Source organism: Salmo trutta, chromosome 1 (genome assembly GCF_901001165.1).
Source record: "Salmo trutta chromosome 1, fSalTru1.1, whole genome shotgun sequence".
Lineage (NCBI taxonomy): Eukaryota > Metazoa > Chordata > Actinopteri > Salmoniformes > Salmonidae > Salmo > Salmo trutta.
The window spans coordinates 21,799,465-21,817,482 of NC_042957.1; positions in this window are offsets into that span (position 1 = coordinate 21,799,465).

Genomic DNA, 18,018 nt, shown 5'->3' on the forward strand with positions numbered 1-18,018 from the left:
GTCTGACGGTTCTTTGATGGTGTGAACGCCAGTATCCATTGCAGGCTCTTTGTGTCTGTAAGCCCCACACTGTGTTACTCCATCCTTGCTGTGTGTGTGTGTGAGTTTTTCTTGGAAACCTAATGGTAGAAAAGACTGATTTACAGTTCATGAGGGTTGCCTAATCACACATATGACATTTTGGAAAGATGTGACCTTTTTGACCCTTCTAAACAGCCCCTATGACCCCAATTTAAGGCACTTACGGTTGGTACAGGAAGCTGAATGTGAACACATATCCTCCATGGGGTAGGCTTTTACAGAATCCTGAGTTTCAAGTCTTTACGTTAAGAACTGACTGATTTACAGAGGGTTGAATGCAGTGTTTTTACGTAACTGCAGGTTGGTAAAATCAAAACACTTTTAGGGTGAATTTAACCACTTCCTGTTGCTCCAGGAAGCTTAGAATCAACACAGGTAGTCCTCATGGTGGCCTTATGGATTGTCATCGAAGACAGTTTGATATGGTATTCATAACCCACATAGGCTTCAGGTTGAAGTTAGGGAAGCAGGCAATGTATTCCTATGGGGAGAGATGTTGTTGCAAACTGTTAGAAGAAAACACTCTGTTTTCACTGTTAAGGGTTAATTCCACATGGTCAAGGTTTGCGCAGATCGGGAGGACCTTAGCAACGTTCCTGTGGTTGAATTATGCTTCTAGCCTTAATGGTTCTGCCGCTGTCACACAAAAGCACCTCAAATTTAGGTCAGGCTTCATTTTGGGCCTACTTTTTTGCACGGTCGCTGCGGTCAGACAGTGCGAGCTATGGTCAAGTGGGGCATCTCCTTGAACCCATTTGCCAACACTTTTAGTGTTGATTTCAGTCTGTCATTTTGGTGATGGTTTATCACTGTTTAAACTTATTGCAAACTGACAAAAGTTAGCCATCAAGTCAGCATCCATCAGTCAATAAGATATCATTATGACACAAAACTGATACATATTGACACCAAACCCACTTTGTCCAACTCGTTTAGAAGCCAACTATCACATATTTCAGAGCAGGTCCAAAATTCACAGCGCCTTCTGTTAAAACCATTAAAAAAAACTAAAACACGTAGTTACGTTCTAGCTGCGGGTCCAGTTCTGCCATTATGTATAGGCCTAGCTGAGGTGACCCCGAGTTTCGGCTCGATAGGTCATTCAGAACCCGAGCAGCGACCTTAATTAGTGCTGACAATTCACTTTTTCCGGGCCTTGCTACGGGGTCCCTGAATGAGCTATTGGACAGGTCTCTGTGGGTTGAGGCGGTTTCAATGCACCTAGTCTTGTGATTCTGGGACTTTTCTAAATGTCGGAATTTTCGCGATGATCAAAATGAATTGAAGTCATTGCAAATGGACGAGGCTGTTTCTCGGCCTGAGAACCTTCTAGAGCCACATAACTCACCGTGCACTATCGACTTAAGCTCTAGAACCTGTATGTAAAGTTTCAGAGCTCTAGATCTGACGGTTCTTTGATAGTTCGAACGCAAGTAACTATTGCAAGCTCTGTGTGTCTGTACCTCACACTGTGTCACTCCCCATTGACTGTGTGTGTGTGTGTGTGAGTTCAGAAAATCACAGAAATATCGTAAAGCTCCGGAACCCGCCTTAACGGATTCATCTGAACACGCTGCAACTGGATCTATAACTTTATTGAAAAAACACATTTCTTTAACCATCACCGAACGGACATAGAATAATTTCTCGTAAATTACGATAGATAAATGTCTGGTTCTTTTTTCCTTACACCGTAGGTTCATGTACTTTAATGGGAAGCGGTCAAATTAGCGCTCTATTACCGTTTTTGACCTTTAATCCCAGAAAACGGGCCTTAACTCAAAAAGCGTTGAGGCCTCGACACCATGTTGTTTCTGGGCTAAAAGGCCATTTGGCCAAACCTGTGCTCACCGAGTTTCGTTTTCGAAGTATTTTCCGTTTAGGAGAAATGGCCATGACACTTTGGTGATGTTTTATCCATTTGCAATAAGCAGCCAGTCGCCGTCTGGTGGAATTTTCCGGGAACAACGGAAAAATTAACAAATATTTAAAATGGTATAAAATGGAAACCAAATGTCCAAGAGACTTTATTTGATGACTTCCAGGAAGATCCGGCCCTGGGGAATGACCTGAGTCCGTCGGCCGATTTTAAAAACACTCGCGGACGTCTAGTAATGGACCGTACATTTGCAATATGGAGATCCTCATCAACCATACGGGTAATGCCATCGGTGTCCCTTATGGTAATGACAGTGAGGATGACCATTCACAACGTAAGCCAACTTATTATTCTTGACCATTGTATTTGACAAATATATTCTAATTGTAAAGAAAATTGGCATGATGTTGTACAATATTTTATTGTAGAAAATCATCTTGGTCTCTTACATAGCTTAACCCTGGAGCATGAGGGCTTGAGGTCTCCTTCTACCTCCTTAATTGAGGGATCCCCTCACCAAATCGCTGCAAAGGTTCAGAACCTTTTCCTGTGACAGATGCAAGTATGAAACTCTCCGTTTAGAATTTTGATTTAAAGTTGGGTTGAAATTTGATTGCGTGTAGGTCGTGTGTAGAAAAATGCCAGACATTATTTTACACTTGCATGTGTTATTTTTTGTTGGCCTACCCAAGCCTTAACTAAAATCTGCTCCGAAAACCTTTGCCAGTACCGCTAAGAAGCAAAAGGCTAAAATGCCCTGCAAGCCACCAAGTGTGAGGATGGGGAAACGGCAAACTAAAACGCTGCACAAGTCAGACCTTCAGATGAGAGACCCCATCACCAAAACGCTGCAAAGGCTCAGACCCTTTTCCTATGTCGAAGGTAAGTATGACATATTTATTTTTAACCATTTTTAATTATATTGAAACTAGGCTGTTTAATTTGGAAGTCAACTAATGTCAAAATACTTTGTTTCAGAAAATAATTGTTAAAAATGATCCGATATCTCATCCGGTTGAGGAATTCGACTTCAACCTGAACGAGACGGAGGACGATTTACTAAAGATGGAAGAGCAGCTAATGGAGAAGGATTCTTTTAAATAGATGGTGAGAAAATAAAGGTGCAATATGCAGAAATATATCCACAATTTCCTGGTTGCTAAAATTCTAATAGTTCACCTAATTTCAGTTTATGTGACAAAACAAGCAAGTGTAGAGAATCATTGTACCATCTAAACTGCTGTGAAATATATTTTAAATAACCACAACTATTATATTTTCAACTGTTTGAAGCTGGTGTACAAAACAAAAGTAAAACGTAAGAATGGGAAGCATAAAAATAGTGCACATAGGACAGATATACCGCTTCTTAGACTTGCTTTCAATGCGAATTGACAGATCTATAACTCACATTTCTATATGAATTCTGTCGGGGTTGCCCAAAAAGTTAAATATTGCAGCATTAAATGTTTCATTGGTATGAGTTGAATGACATCATATTTCCATTGGATGGAAAAATCCTGTACATGTGTAATGCATTAGCGTCCTTTTGTAAAATTACAGATAAAGAATCTCAAAGCTGGGGGGAGAGACATTCCGGACTGGGTGAAGAGAGCAATGCCCCGTTAAACTATTACCATATTTGTTTCAGTTTTAAATTAGGTCATGGTGTGTTGCTTGTAAGGTACATATGTTGTGTTCTATACAGAACCCTGACAACCGGCCTCATGTCATCGATGAACTCCAACCTTTGCAGACATTATAGGTACAGTGGAGTCCAAATCATGACATTTTACATGACATTTGAATATCTTCTCCCACTAATATTTGTTTTCCCCCTTTACAGCAGGTGTGAGTCTTTGCGAATCAAAAGCTACAGAGGCAAAAATAATACAGGCAATGTCAAACTGCCTGAAATATGCACCTAACCGCAAGGGAGGCAGTGGGAGGGCCAATGAGTAAGGGAATGGAAGAGCTTAAGATGTTAAAAGCATCAAAGCCTGTTCCGACAGCACTTTTATTTGTTGATTATACACTACCGTTCAAAACTTTGGGGTCACTTAGAAATGTCCTTGTTTTTGAAAGAAAAGCAATTTTTTTGTCCATTAAAATAACATCAAATTGATCAGAAATACAGGTTAGACATTGTTAATGTTGTAAATGACTACTGTAGCTGGAAACGGCTGATTTTTTTATGGAACATCTACATAGGCTTACAGAGGCCCATTATCAGAAACCATCACTCCTGTGTTCCACCCTGTATTCCATAGATTAGGGCCTAATGATTTTATTTAAATTCACTGATTTCCTTATATGAACTGTAACTCAGTAAAATAATTGAAATTGTTGCATGTTGCGTTTATATTCATAATCAGTATATATTTGCCCATTGCAGAAGTGCTCAGAAAGTGACTTTCTTGGACCTGAATGCCAAAACATTCAAGAGATAAAGGTGCTCAAAATTCATCACTGGAAAAGATAAATGGTTGAGATTGATATAAATTAACAGTTTACAAACAGGGTTGTCAAGCTGTTTTATAATTTATTTAATGATATATTTTTTTAATACAAATTGACATTTTTTTACTTTAAACATCAAATATCTAAAAAAAATGTAAACTCCGATTTATTTCATGTCGTAGTTTAGACCTATTTTACATGATCTGAGGTTTTTGTGTTGTACCCACTATCGGTTGAGACACCTCATGCTCTTGAATACAGGGTGGGTGTCAGGTTTTGTCTGATAAATGTTCTAAAATAGGCATAGAATTGAAATTCGGACTTTCAAATGGTACCACAAAGACAGAGGTCCACAGATCAGATGAGGTTGACGTGAATGGGAATATCTGTTGTTTTAAATTATACTGCCAATCCTCCATAGGAAACTTATTGAAATCATAGAAATATGGATAATAATATAGACATGACCATTTAAGTTGACATTCAATGGTGGGTGGACCGGCGGCCATCTTTGTGGTAGTAATTAGAAGTAAAAATGTAAATTCAATTAAAAAATGTCGATGGTATGGTGTACCGGCTAAATCGCAGTGGTCTAAAGGGATAGGTTGATTTTCTGAATTATATTTATATGATTTAAATGACACCCACCTTGTGTTCAAGAGCAAGTTGTGTCAGGCACAACAGATGGCGGGCACAACACAAAAACCTTGAACGATGTAAAGTAAGGTCTACGCTACAACATATGCAACTATGTAAAAAATCAGTTTTACGCATTTTTGGATAATTTTCTTTAAAGGGAAAAAATGTAATTTTTATTCAAAAGCAAATTTTACAATAAATTAGAAAATAGTTTGACAACCTGGTTTGTAAGCTTCTAAATGATATCAAGCTCAACCTTTTATATTTTCCAGTAATGAAGACATGAATGTCTCATGGTGTCTTATGTCTTGAGCCAAATGAGCCAACTTTGAGCATCTCTATCTCTTGAAAGCTTTTGCTGTTAAATCAAAATGTATGCTCTCAAAAAGTGATTGAATTCATATGGATTTACCCAAAAGTATGCCAATAACTAAACATCAATATGACTGCTGATTGTATTTTTTTTATTTAACAAGGCAAGTCAGTTGAGAACAAATTCTTATTTACAATGATGGCCAACACCAGGACAATTGCACACTCCCCTATGGGACTCCCAATCACAGCCAGTTGTGATACAGCCTGGATTTTAACCAGTAGTAGTGCCTTAGACCGCTGCGCCACTCAGGAGCCCCTGAGTGTATGACTACAGGCATAGATTTATCTAATAAAATGTGAAACAAAACTAATATCTACCACTTGACAACAACAGATGGGGTCTGCTTCCAATTAATCAACTATTTGATATGAGCGTAGGAGTGATGTAGAGTAGTGTGTACGGACCAATACATCACTGGGGACAAAGCTTCCTGCCATCCAGGACCTAAATACTATTCAGAGGAAAGACCCAAAAATTGTCATATACTGTTCTTTCTGCTACTGCAGGGCAAGCGGTACCGGTGCGCCAAGTCTAGGACCAAAAACCTTCTTAACAGCTTCCACCCTCAAGCCATAAGACTGCTGACCAATTAATGGCCACTCGGAACAAATGGCCACTCGAACTATTTACATTGCCCCCCCCACCCCATTTATTTTTACGCTGCTGCTACTTGCTATTTATTATCTATGCATAGTCACTTTACCCTTACCTACATGAACAATTTATCTCGACTAACCTGTACCTCCACACATGGACTCAGTACCGATCTGTATATAGCCTCGTTATTGTTATTTTATTGTTACTTTTTATAATTTTTTTATTGTAGTTTATTTGGTAAATATTTTCTTAACTCTTTCTGGAACTGCATTGTTGGTTAAGGGCTTGTAAGTCAGCATTTCACGGTAAGGTCTACACCTGTTGTATCCGGTGCATGTGACTAATCAAGTTTGATTTGATTCTACATTACTCTGCATTGTGTACCACAACTTCCTGGAACTGGAATTCCATTGGGATAGTGTGTAAAGTTTTCTTAGTACATACAGTGTGGTTTTGATTTTATTTATTTAACCCTTATTTTACCAGGTAAGTTGACTGAGAACACATTCTCATTTGATGGCCATGTGCTCTTTTCCAGGTATTAAAGAATTCCGCCACAGTATTCCTCCTTGTACTACAGTAAAGGAACACCAGCCAGTAATGGAATCTTAATGGATTCATATGATTTGGTCGATTGGTGATTGTTTGACTATATGCATCATTTTATGTTTTAAAATTTGCAACAAAACTAATAATTACCACCTGACATTGTCAAAGTTGGGTCAGCATGCTCCCATTCACTTTCTGATATGAGTTTATTATGGGATATATGCATTGGTTATGATGAGCTACTTGAAGCCGGGTTCCTGCATCCTGGGCCGAAGGCAGAGCCATGCTGAGCTATGGTTAGGGTTAGGGTTGAGGACATTAAGCTAGGGTTAGGGTTATTGCTAGGGTTAGGGTTGAGCAGGGATGTGGACATTAAGCTATGGTTATGGTTAGGTCTAGAGTTATGGCTAGGGTTAGGGTTGAGGTAGGTTGTGGACATTAAGCTATGGTTATGGTTAGGTCTAGAGTTATGGCTAGGGTTAGGGTTGAGCCAGGGTGGGGACATGGGACAAGAGTGTAGAGACATGGCAGATGACAGTGAGCATGGTTCAACTCTAATCCTAACCAGGGGTGAAAGAAGATTTCATTTCTTCTGGAACAGGACCTCCTAGGAGTGCGTGGGCCTAGTCGTAAAGGTTTGTCAACTTTTAAAATGTATTACCTTTTATTGTGGCATAAACAACCAGTCATTATGTTTTCATCTAATTGTCAAACTATCACTTCAAAGGGCACCTTTACTAGGCTACCCACACACGTTCATCCACTCTTAACATACAGTGTTTCCAGCCTCCAAAGAGTGGTGAATGGAAAGAGAAATCTGTTATACAAATAGCTAAAAGTTGAATGACACTATGTCGGCCACTCATCTCTGCCTTGACAAAATGTGAGTGTTCTCATCTAACCACATTGCAGTTTGGAGTGTAGGCTATATCACCCATTTTCAAGTCCATTCGTACATGTTTCATGCCTCTGACATACGGTAATGATAAATAATGGGGGAAGGGCATACAGTTTTCTTGACATTTTGTTTTAATTATTGTTTAGCAGCACCACATACCCCCCCTGTACACCATACTTTCACCCCTGATCCTAAGCTCCACAAATAGGGCACCTCCACTTCAACTCTACATGACTCTGTGGGATGCAACCAACTTCCTACATTTGTACCATTTAGCAGACACTCTAATCCAGAGGGACTAGGTTAAAGTGCCTTGCTCAAGGGCACATCAACAGATTTTTCACCATGTCAGCTCAGGGACTCAAACAAGCAACCTTTCGGATACTGGCCCAACACTCTTAACCACTAGACTACCAGCCGCCCCGTCAAGGAGCAGGGGTTCCTCTCATGAAATTGGAGATACTATGTAATGGTTTCTTAGCTCTCTTAAAAGTGTATGAATTGTCAGCCAATTCCAACAGTTGAATCGTTAAATCTTTATTGTTGTAGCAAATTTGGAGGAAGCTATTATAGACTATTGAAATGCAGCCCTTGTCTTCCTTGTCTGTCAGAGGCTTGCAGTTTTGGCAAGGGGGAGGCTATAAAAAAAACACTGATGCTTGACACAGAATCCCCTTTGGGCACTGAATGATTTATTAATAGAAAAAAAGGACACATTTTAACGTTTCACCTCAGGAAGTGGGGTAAACGACGAATGTTATGAGACGATGAATAATGTATTTAAAAGTAAATGAAAAATGCATGACCTGAAAAATAAAGATATCTCAGAGAAGTATTTCTCCCACTTTACCCCACCAAAACTTGCCTACATTTATCTTAAAACATCTTAAAAGCATTCCAGGCTAAATAGAGAAATGTTCAATTGTTTGCTATCTTGATGATGATCATGGCTTTGGAATTCCGTTTGTTTAGAATCAGGCCTATTGAAAGCAGGACTACTCTCCCTCTCGCTGGCTGCTCTGACAGCTCTCTATCCATTGCTGGTGTTTGCCAGGCCAGTGTTGTCTATACCAGGTCTTTCTGTGTGCTTCTGTTTAACAGTGGGATCTCTGGAGTCCTCACATCAAGCTACAAGTTGTGTTCACATTTTACAGAGGTGGCCAGCCAGGTGACTCTGCAGTGGGTGGGACGTACACACAGGTAGTAAACCACACTCTCCTCTCTTACTCTATTCTCACATCTCAGTTCCCACCTCCTCTATTCTATGTTTTCCGCTGAATTCCTCTCCCCCACTTGGCACAAACTGGTTGAATCAACGTTGTTTCAACGTAATTTGTCAATGTATTGTGACGTGGAATCTACGTTGGATTTTGAAAAAAGACGTAAACTGTTGTTTGCCATCATGGGAACCAAATTTAAACATAGACAAACCTTGCATAAAATATGTTGAATTTGTACCTTTAAAACAACGTCAGATCTTCAATGTTATAACCCCTATCAGAAATGTTTTAAAACTATATATAGACTGGGCAGCACCTCCAACTGGAGAATTGATCTATCGACAGCTGACCTTTTTATATTTGTCACTGACTATTACAGATGTGCTATCGTGGCAACGATCGTTGAGCAATCTCCACTTAAAAATGTAATTGATTTACTGTTTGTCACGCCCTGAGCTGAGAGAGACGATTTATTTCTCTATTTTGCTAGGTCAGGGTGTGGGGTGGGCATTCTATGTCATTATATTTCTATGTTTTGGCCAGGTATGGTTTCCAATCAGAGGCAGCTGTCTATCGATATCTCTGCGCTTTGGTCCACTCCTGACGACTGCCGTAACAGAACTACCCACCATAAACGGACCAAGCAGCGTGCCCAGGAGGAGCAGGGATCCTGGGCTCGGGAGAAGAGAGAATGGAGGACGTCCTGGACCTGGGAGGAGGTAATGGCAGGGGATAAGACCCTGCCATGGAAGCAGGTGGAAACGGCGCAGCGGAACGGCGATATTACGAGGAGCTAGCCCAACGACGGAAGCCCGAGAGGCATCCACCCCAAAAATTGGGGGGAAGTTTGGCAGAGTCAGGGTGGAGACCTGAGCCAACTCCCCGTGTTTACCGTGGGGAGCGAGTGACGAGGCAAGCACCGTGTTATGCGGTGATGCGCACTGTGTCGCCAGTGCACATTCACAGGCCGGTGCGATCTGTGCCCGCGCCCTGCAGTTGTCGAGCTAGGTTGAGCATCCCGCAAAGACGGGTTGTGCCAGCCATACGCTCCAGACCTCCAGTGTGCCTCCACGGCCCAGTATATCCTGCGCCAGTTCTACGCACTGTGTCGCCAGTGCGCCTGCACAGCCCAGTTCGTCCTGTGGCAGCGTTCCGCCCTTGCTGGGCTAAAGTAAACATCCAGCCAGGACGGGTTGTGCCAGCCCTAAGCTCCAGACCTCCAGTGCGCCTTCACGGCCCAGTATACCCTGTGCCAGCTCTGTCTGCGCACCCGTCTCCAGTGCGTCTCCTCAGTCCGGTGAGACCAGTTCCAGCTCCACGTAGGAAGCCTCCAGTGATGATCCATGGTCTGAAGCCTCCAGTGATGATCCATGGCATGAAGCCTCCAGTGATGATCCATGGCCCGGAGCCTGTAGGGATGATCCATGGCACGAAGCCTCCAGTGATAATTCATGGTCCGGAGCCTCCAGTGATAATCCATGGCACGAAGACTCCAGTGATAATCCATGGCCCGGAGCCTCCAGTGATAATCCATGGCACGAAGCCTCCAGTGATGATCCATGGCACGAAGCCTCCAGTGATGATCCATGGCCCGAAGCCTCCAGTGATGATCCACGGAAAGAAGCCTCCAGTGATGATCCACAGCCTGGAGCCTCCAGTGATGATCCACGGCAAGAAGCCTCCAGTGACGATCCACGGCGCGGAGCCTCCTGAGACGGCCCACCGTCCGGAGCCTCCTGAGACGGCCCACAGTCCGGAGCCTCCAGCTACGTCCCCCAGTCCGGAGCCTCCAGCGACATCCCCCAGTCCGGAGCCTCCAGCGACAGTCCCCAGTCCGGAGCCTCCAGCGACGGTCCGCAGTCCGGAGCCTCCAGCGACGGTCCGCAGCCCGGAGTCTCCAGCGACGGTCCGCAGCCCGGAGTCTCCAGCGACGGTCCGCAGCCCGGAGTCTCCAGCGGCGGTCCGCAGCCCGGAGTCTCCAGCGACGGTCCGCAGCCCGGAGTCTCCAGCGGCGGTCCGCAGCCCGGAGTCTTCAGCGGCGGTCCGCAGCCCGGAGTCTTCAGAGGCGGTCCGCAGCCCGGAGTCTTCAGCGGCGGTCCGCAGCCCGGAGTCTTCAGCGGCGGTCAGCCGTTCAGAGCCTCCGGCGATGATCCACGGTCTGGTTCCTCCGGCGACACAGAAGCGGGGGGATCAGTGGGCGGAGTGGGGGCTACGCCCCGAACCAGAGCCGCCACCAGGAATAGATGCCAACCCGGACCCTCCCCTATAGGTTCAGGTTTGCGGCCAGGAATCCGCACCTTTGGGGGGGATACTGTCACGCCCTGACTTGAGAGACGGTTTATTTCTCTATTTTGCTAGGTCAGGGTGTGGGGTGGGCATTCTATGTCATTATATTTCTATGTTTTGGCCAGGTATGGTTTCCAAGCAGAGGCAGCTGTCTATCGTTGTCTCTGATTGGGAACCATACTTAGGCAGCCTTTTCCCACCTGTGTTTGTGGGTAGTTGTTTTCTGTTTTGTTATCAGTGACCTGGCAGAACTGTTGACTTTCGTTTTGTTTCTTTGTTTAAGTGTTTCGTTATATATAATAAATTATGAACACTTACCATGCTGCGCTTTGGTCCACTCCTTCTGACGACTGCCGTAACACTGTTGCTATCAAAGTCATTTAGAAGGGTAGGTTTAACGGAGCAAATGAAATGTGACCATACTTTATCATTCATATATCATCAATGATTGTCAAAGGGCAGATAGAACACTTGGAGGATGAGTCAGGCGCAGGAGACTGAGGTCCGTTTGAACAAACGTAATTTAATACTGCCAAGGGGCAAAATCCACATATAAGGCAGGGTGCACAAAAGTCAAATGACGAGTGGCAGCTCCACTCTAAAAGACAGACGGGGCGCAGCCCGGCAACCCTAATGGCTAAACGATACGTAGCAAATGCAACTACGTTAAATAATTACAATCCCTACCACACATAACATAAAACAATCCCGCACGAATCCTAACTAAACACAGACAAACTAAATACCCCCCCCCCCACTAATGACAAACACGAAACAGGTGCAACCAAAAACAGACATAACTAACAGACACTGAAACATAGATCGGTGGCAGCTAGTAGGCCGGCGACGACGACCGCTGAGCACCGCCCGACCGAGGAGAGGCGCCACCTTCTGTGGACGTTGTGACAATGATGCTATTTCGGACTACAGTTTATACGTAGCATTTGCAAAGTCATCAACATCTATAGATTAAATTCAACCAAGGATTCCACCAAAAAATGGCAATACATTGGTTTAGGGTTTTAAGCTCTGGTTGATTTCAAATGTAATGATATTTAGTGGTACTGAATTGTGTTTTAGTTGTCAATGCAACCAAATATCACCATTTGAAGGAGATGTATCTTCTGCTTGGATAGTTAGTCTGGCTTTAACTCCAGTTTGTTTTCAAACTAGTAATTGATGTGTTGTATTCATGTCTCTATCTCAACCAAACATTTGTTGAAGAATAAGACTAAATAAAATCAAACTTATTTAAAGTGCGTTTAAAGTTTGATTTGATCCTATTCATTAACTTTGGTTGAGATGGACACCTGAATCAAACATATAAATGATTAATTTGTAGACAAACTGAAATTAAAGTCAATCAGTGGCACAGATGGAACTATCCAAGCAGAAGATAAATCTCCTTCAAATGTTGATATTCGGTTGCCTTGACAACCAAACATACAATTCAAGATCACTTTTGAAATACAATAAATAGCCTATTGTCAACAAGTTAACAATTACAAGTTGGATTCACGTCTCCAACTCAACCAAAAATAAAAGTTAAAGAATTCAGATTTTTCAACATGTTTTTTACAAAAGGATAAACTTGGATTTTTTGCCAGGGACATATGCAAGATGCTACCCTCCACAGCATGGCCTTCGCTCCAGATCAAACCTATAACCTAATTTTGGCCAAAATGAACTGTAATGATGTGGCGCTGAGAGTCGGGAAGCAAGTTCAGGGAGTGAGTGTTTTAATAAATAAATGCAACATAAAACACGAACAACGCACAGACTAAACACTGTAACAGAAACAATAACACCTGGGGAAGGAACCAAAGGGAGTGACATATATAGGGAAGGTAATCAGGAAGGTGATGGAGTCCAGGTGAGTCTGATGACGCGCAGGTGCGCGTAACAATGGTGACAGGTGTGCGCCATAACGAGCAGCCTGGTGACCTAGAGGCCGGAGAGGGAGCACACGTGACATTAACTGGATAGATTACTGGTACCAAGGTTTCCTGTTTCCAAGCTATACAGAGGGTGTTCTAGCAAACAAACAGCAGAGACCTGAGGACACCATCCAACCTGGAACTGAGTGCGTAGTGTTTGATCTGATGCTATTTTGAAAGCCAAGAAAAAAGAAAAAAAAAGTACATTACAATGATAGATTTTACTTTATGGGGACTGAATGCTCAGTTAAGGCTGCCAGGCTTGCTAGGACAGACCAGATACCACTTCAATTAGTGGGAAGTGAATGGTGTGGAGGCCTTTGGGCCCAACAAGTGGCAGGAGTCCCCTTTGAAGCCCCCTCCTGCTTTCCAAAGACCATCCAGTGGCATTTTCTACAAGAAATCTGCCTCCAGAAATAAAAGCTTCTCCCAAGTGGGTGTGACACCTACTCCCGTTGCCTGCTGCACTGCTGCTTGGATTCCACCTGGCGATCTGTTCACCATCTATCCTGGCCTGTCTTCCCCTGTCTGGTACAGGTACCCCAACCACACTACCCCCTCATCTCCCGAGCTTTCGCTCGCCTCCAGCACGCACGCACTGTTGGGGCGAGTGACTCTGAACTTACAATGGCTAGCCCCAAGTCGTTATATATTTTATATTTTTCTTGTGCATTTTGCTATTTTGCTATTTGCCTCATGACTCCTGCATGCTTTGTTGACTACAAACTTTCTTTACCCAACTGTGGGACAGACTCTTTGTTCCCACACTCGGGACTCTGACTGTCTATTGGTTAAGTTCCTCGGCGTACACATCCCATATAAACTGACATGGTCCACCCACACAGACAGTGTGGTGAAGAAGGCTGAAGAAATTTGTCTTGTCACCCAAAACCCTGACAGACTTTTACAGCTGCACAATCGAGAGCATCCTGTTGGGGTGTATCACAGCCTGGTATGGCAACTGCACCGCCCTCAACCGCAAGGTTCTCCAGAGGGTGGTGCGGTCTGCACAACACATCACCGGGGGCAAAATACCTGCCCTCCTTGACACCTACATCCCCTGATGTCACAAGAAGGCCAAAAAGATCATCAAGGACATCAACCACCCGAGCCACAGCCTGTTTACCCTGCTATCATCCAGAAGGCAAGGTCAGTACAGGTGCATCAAAGCTGGGACCGAGAGATTGAAAAACAGCTATCTCAAGGCCATCAGACTGCTAAACGGCATTCACTAACACAGAGAGGCTGCTGCCTACATTGAGACCAATCACTTGACACTTGAATAAATGGATCACTAGTTACTTTAAACAATGCCACTTTAAATAATGCCACTTTAATAATGTTTACATATCTTACATTACTCATATCACATGTATATACTGTATTTTATACCATCTATTGCAACTTGCCTATGCCTCTCTGCCATCGTTAATCCATATACTTATATGTACATATTCTCATTCACCCCTTTAGATTTGTGTGTGTTAGGTAGTTGTTGGGGAATTGCTAGATTACCTGTTAGATATTACTGCACTGTCGGAACTAGAAGCACAAGCATTTCACTACACTAGAATTAACATCTGCTAACCATGTGAATGTGACCAATAACATTTGATTTGGTTACACAGACATTTGGCCTCCCATCCTATTCTAAACACCTGTCACGTCCTGACCAGTATAAGGGGTTATTGTTTATTGTAGTTTGGTTAGGACGTGGCAGGGGGTGTTTGTTTTATGTGGTTCGGGGTTTAATGGTATATGTATTTATGTAAGAGGGGTGTTTGATTTATGTGTTCCGGGATTTTTGGGTAATGTTCTTGTTTTGTATTTCTATGGTTTTCTATGTTGTGTATTTCTTTGTGTTGGCCTGGTATGGCTTTCAATAAGGAACAGCTGTACATCGTTGTTGCTAATTGAGAGTCATACTTAGGTAGCCCTGTTTCACCTGTCCCTTTGTGGGAAGTTGTTGTTGTACTGCTGTGTGTTAGCATGCAACACTGTTCGTTCGATCTCTTGTTTTGTTTCGTTTGTGTTCAATAAAAGTCATTATGAGCACTCAACCCGCTGCGCCTTGGTCCACTACGTATGACGACCGTTACAACACCTCTCGCTAGTTTTGTATTCATGTTACCTGATGAAATTGCTGTACAATATGATCTTGTTGCCATTTGATGAACATTGAGATGTCATAAATCAGCATTGCAAAGCTCTCCCTGTCCTATGCCGTGCCTTGAATGTATTACTGTTGATGATATCTGGAAATGTGCATGTACACCCTGGCCCATCTACTGTTGCTGGCCCCAATTCTGACATGTGCTCTGATTTCTGCTCTCGTAAAAGCCTGGGTTTTCTGCATGTTAACACTAGAAGCTTATTACCTAAAATGGATCAATTGAAAGTGTGGGCTCACAGCTCCAATCCAGATGTGTTGGTCATTACTGATACGTGGTTAAGGAAGAGTGTGAGTACTGATGTTAACCTTTCTGGTTATAACCTTTTTTCAGCAAGACAGATCTACCAAAGGTGGGGGAGTGGCAATCTTTACCAAGGATCACCTTCAGTGCTCGGTTGTCTCCACCAAGTCTGTCCCCAAACAATTAGATTTTCTGGTTTTAAGCATTAAACTTTCAAATAGCTCTTTGTTGACTGTTAATGGGTGCTATCATCCTCCATCAGCAACGGCCTGTACCCTACCTGCCCTAAGCTCTCTCCTGGCCCCTTAAACTAAGTTTGAATTTGTCCTGCTAGGTGACCTAAACTGGGACATGCTTAAACCACCTGACCAAGTCCTAAAGCAATGGGACTCCCTAAATCTTTCTCAGACTATTACAAATCCCACAAAGTATGACTCCAAACACCCAGAAAACGCTACTCTCCTTGATGTTATCCTCACAAATAATCCTGATAGGTATCAGTCTGGTGTTTTCTGTAATGACCTTAGTGATCACTGTTTTACAGCCTGTGTTCGTAATGGCTGCTCAGTGATTTGTCCTGATTTGTTATAGACACTTGCTAAAAAACTTTAATGAGCAAGCCTTCCTTCATGAACTGGCCTCTGTAAAATGGTATAGAATCAGCTTGATCCCCTCTGTCGAAGACTCTTGGACCTTCTTTTTAAAAATATTTTCAGTGGTATTGTTAACAAACACACCCGCATAAAGAAAATTAGAATTAAAAACAAGTTCAGCCCCTGGTTCGACCGTGATCTTGCAGAGTTACTGTCACAATGCATAAGGATGGGAGACAGGCGCAGGAATACGTAATAGGGTTTTTTAATTCTCGACCCAAAACAAAAGAGCGAGGTTTAACCTCTAATAAAATTCACGGGATGAAACCCATAATAACAAGTGCACAAAAATACAAGTAGCACCAAAAACCAAATAAAGCAGAGCACAGGTACTCACAAGACCAACGGACATAGGACAATGATCGACAAGGACAAAGGAGAACAGAGGGCACATATATACACATACTAATCAGGGGGAATGGGAACCAAGTGTGCATAATGAGACAAGACAGTCCGTGGTTGGTGGTGATGATCCAGTTCAGTGACGCCTAGAAGGCTGGTGACGTAGACCTCTGGAGATGGTGAACGGAATGAGCAGCAGTACCGGGGGAATCCGTGACAGTTACTCCACCTCAAGAATTGCATTTGGCGAAAGGCTCGGCACACGCATACTCAGGCTGACTGGCTCTCATTCAGGCAAATGAAAAATAAGTGCACTCAGGCTATCCGGAAGGCCAAAGTTAGTTACTTTAAGGAACAGTTCTCTCTCTGTAGTTCTAACCCCAAGAAGACCTGGAGAATAAACACTCCTCCTCACAGCTGTACCTTGATGTACCTTAATGTTGATGATGTGGTTGTTACTGACAAGAAGCACATGGCTGAGCTCTTTAACCACCACTTCACTAAGTCAGGATTCCTATTTGACTCAGCCATGCCTCCTTGCCCTTCCAACATTTCCTCATCTCCCACCCCTTCTAATGTGACTATCCCCGATGCTTCTCCCTCTTTTCCCCCTGCCCCGCTACAAAGTGTCTCCCTGCAGGCAGTCATTGAGTCCGAGGTGTTAAAGGAGCTCCTGAAACTTGACCCCAAAAAAACATCTGGGTCAGATGGTTTAGACCCTTTCTTCTTTAAGGTGGCTGCCCTATCATCGCCAAGCCTATCTCTGACCTTTTTAACCTGTCTCTCCTTTCTGGGGAGGTTCCCATTGCTTGGAAGGCAGCCACGGTTCACCCTTTATTTAAAGGGAGAGATCAAGCTGATCCTAACTGTTATAGGCCTATTTCTATTTTGCCCTGTTTATCAAAAGTGCTGGAAAAACTTGCCAATAATCAACTGACTGGTTTTCTTGATGTCTATAGTATTCTCTCTGGTATGCAATCTGGTGTCACTGCAACCTTAAAGGTCCATAATGATGTCACCATTGCCCTTGATTGTAAGAAATGTTGTGCTGCTATTTTTATTGACTTGGCCATAGCTTTTGATACGGTAGACCATTCCATTCTTGTGGGCCTTCTAAGGAGTATTGGTGTCTCTGAGGGATCATTGGCCTGGTTTGCTAACTACCTCTCACAAAGAGTGCAGTGTTTAAAGTCAGAAAATCTGCTGTCTCAGCCACTGCCTGTCACCAAGAGAGTACCCCAAGGCTCAATCCTAGGCCCCACGCCCTTCTCAATTTACATCAACAACATAGCTCAGGCAGTAGGAAGCTCTCTCATCCATTTATTTGCAGATGATACAGTCTTATTCTTAGCTGGCCCCTCTCCGGATTGTGTGTTAAATGCTCTACAACAAATCCTTCTTAGTGTCCAACAAGCTTTCTCTACCCTTAACCTTGTTCTGAACACCTCCAAAACAAAGGTCATGTGGTTTGGTAAGAAGAATGCCCCTCTCCCCACAGGTGTGATTACTACCTCTTGAGGGTTTAGAGCTTGAGGTAGTCTCCTCATACAAGTACTTGGGAGTATGGCTAGACGATACACTGTCCTTCTCTCAGCACATTTCAAAGCTGCAGGCTAAAGTTACATTTAGACTTGGTTTCCTCTATCGTAATCATTCCTCTTTCACCCCAGCTGCCAAACTAACCCTG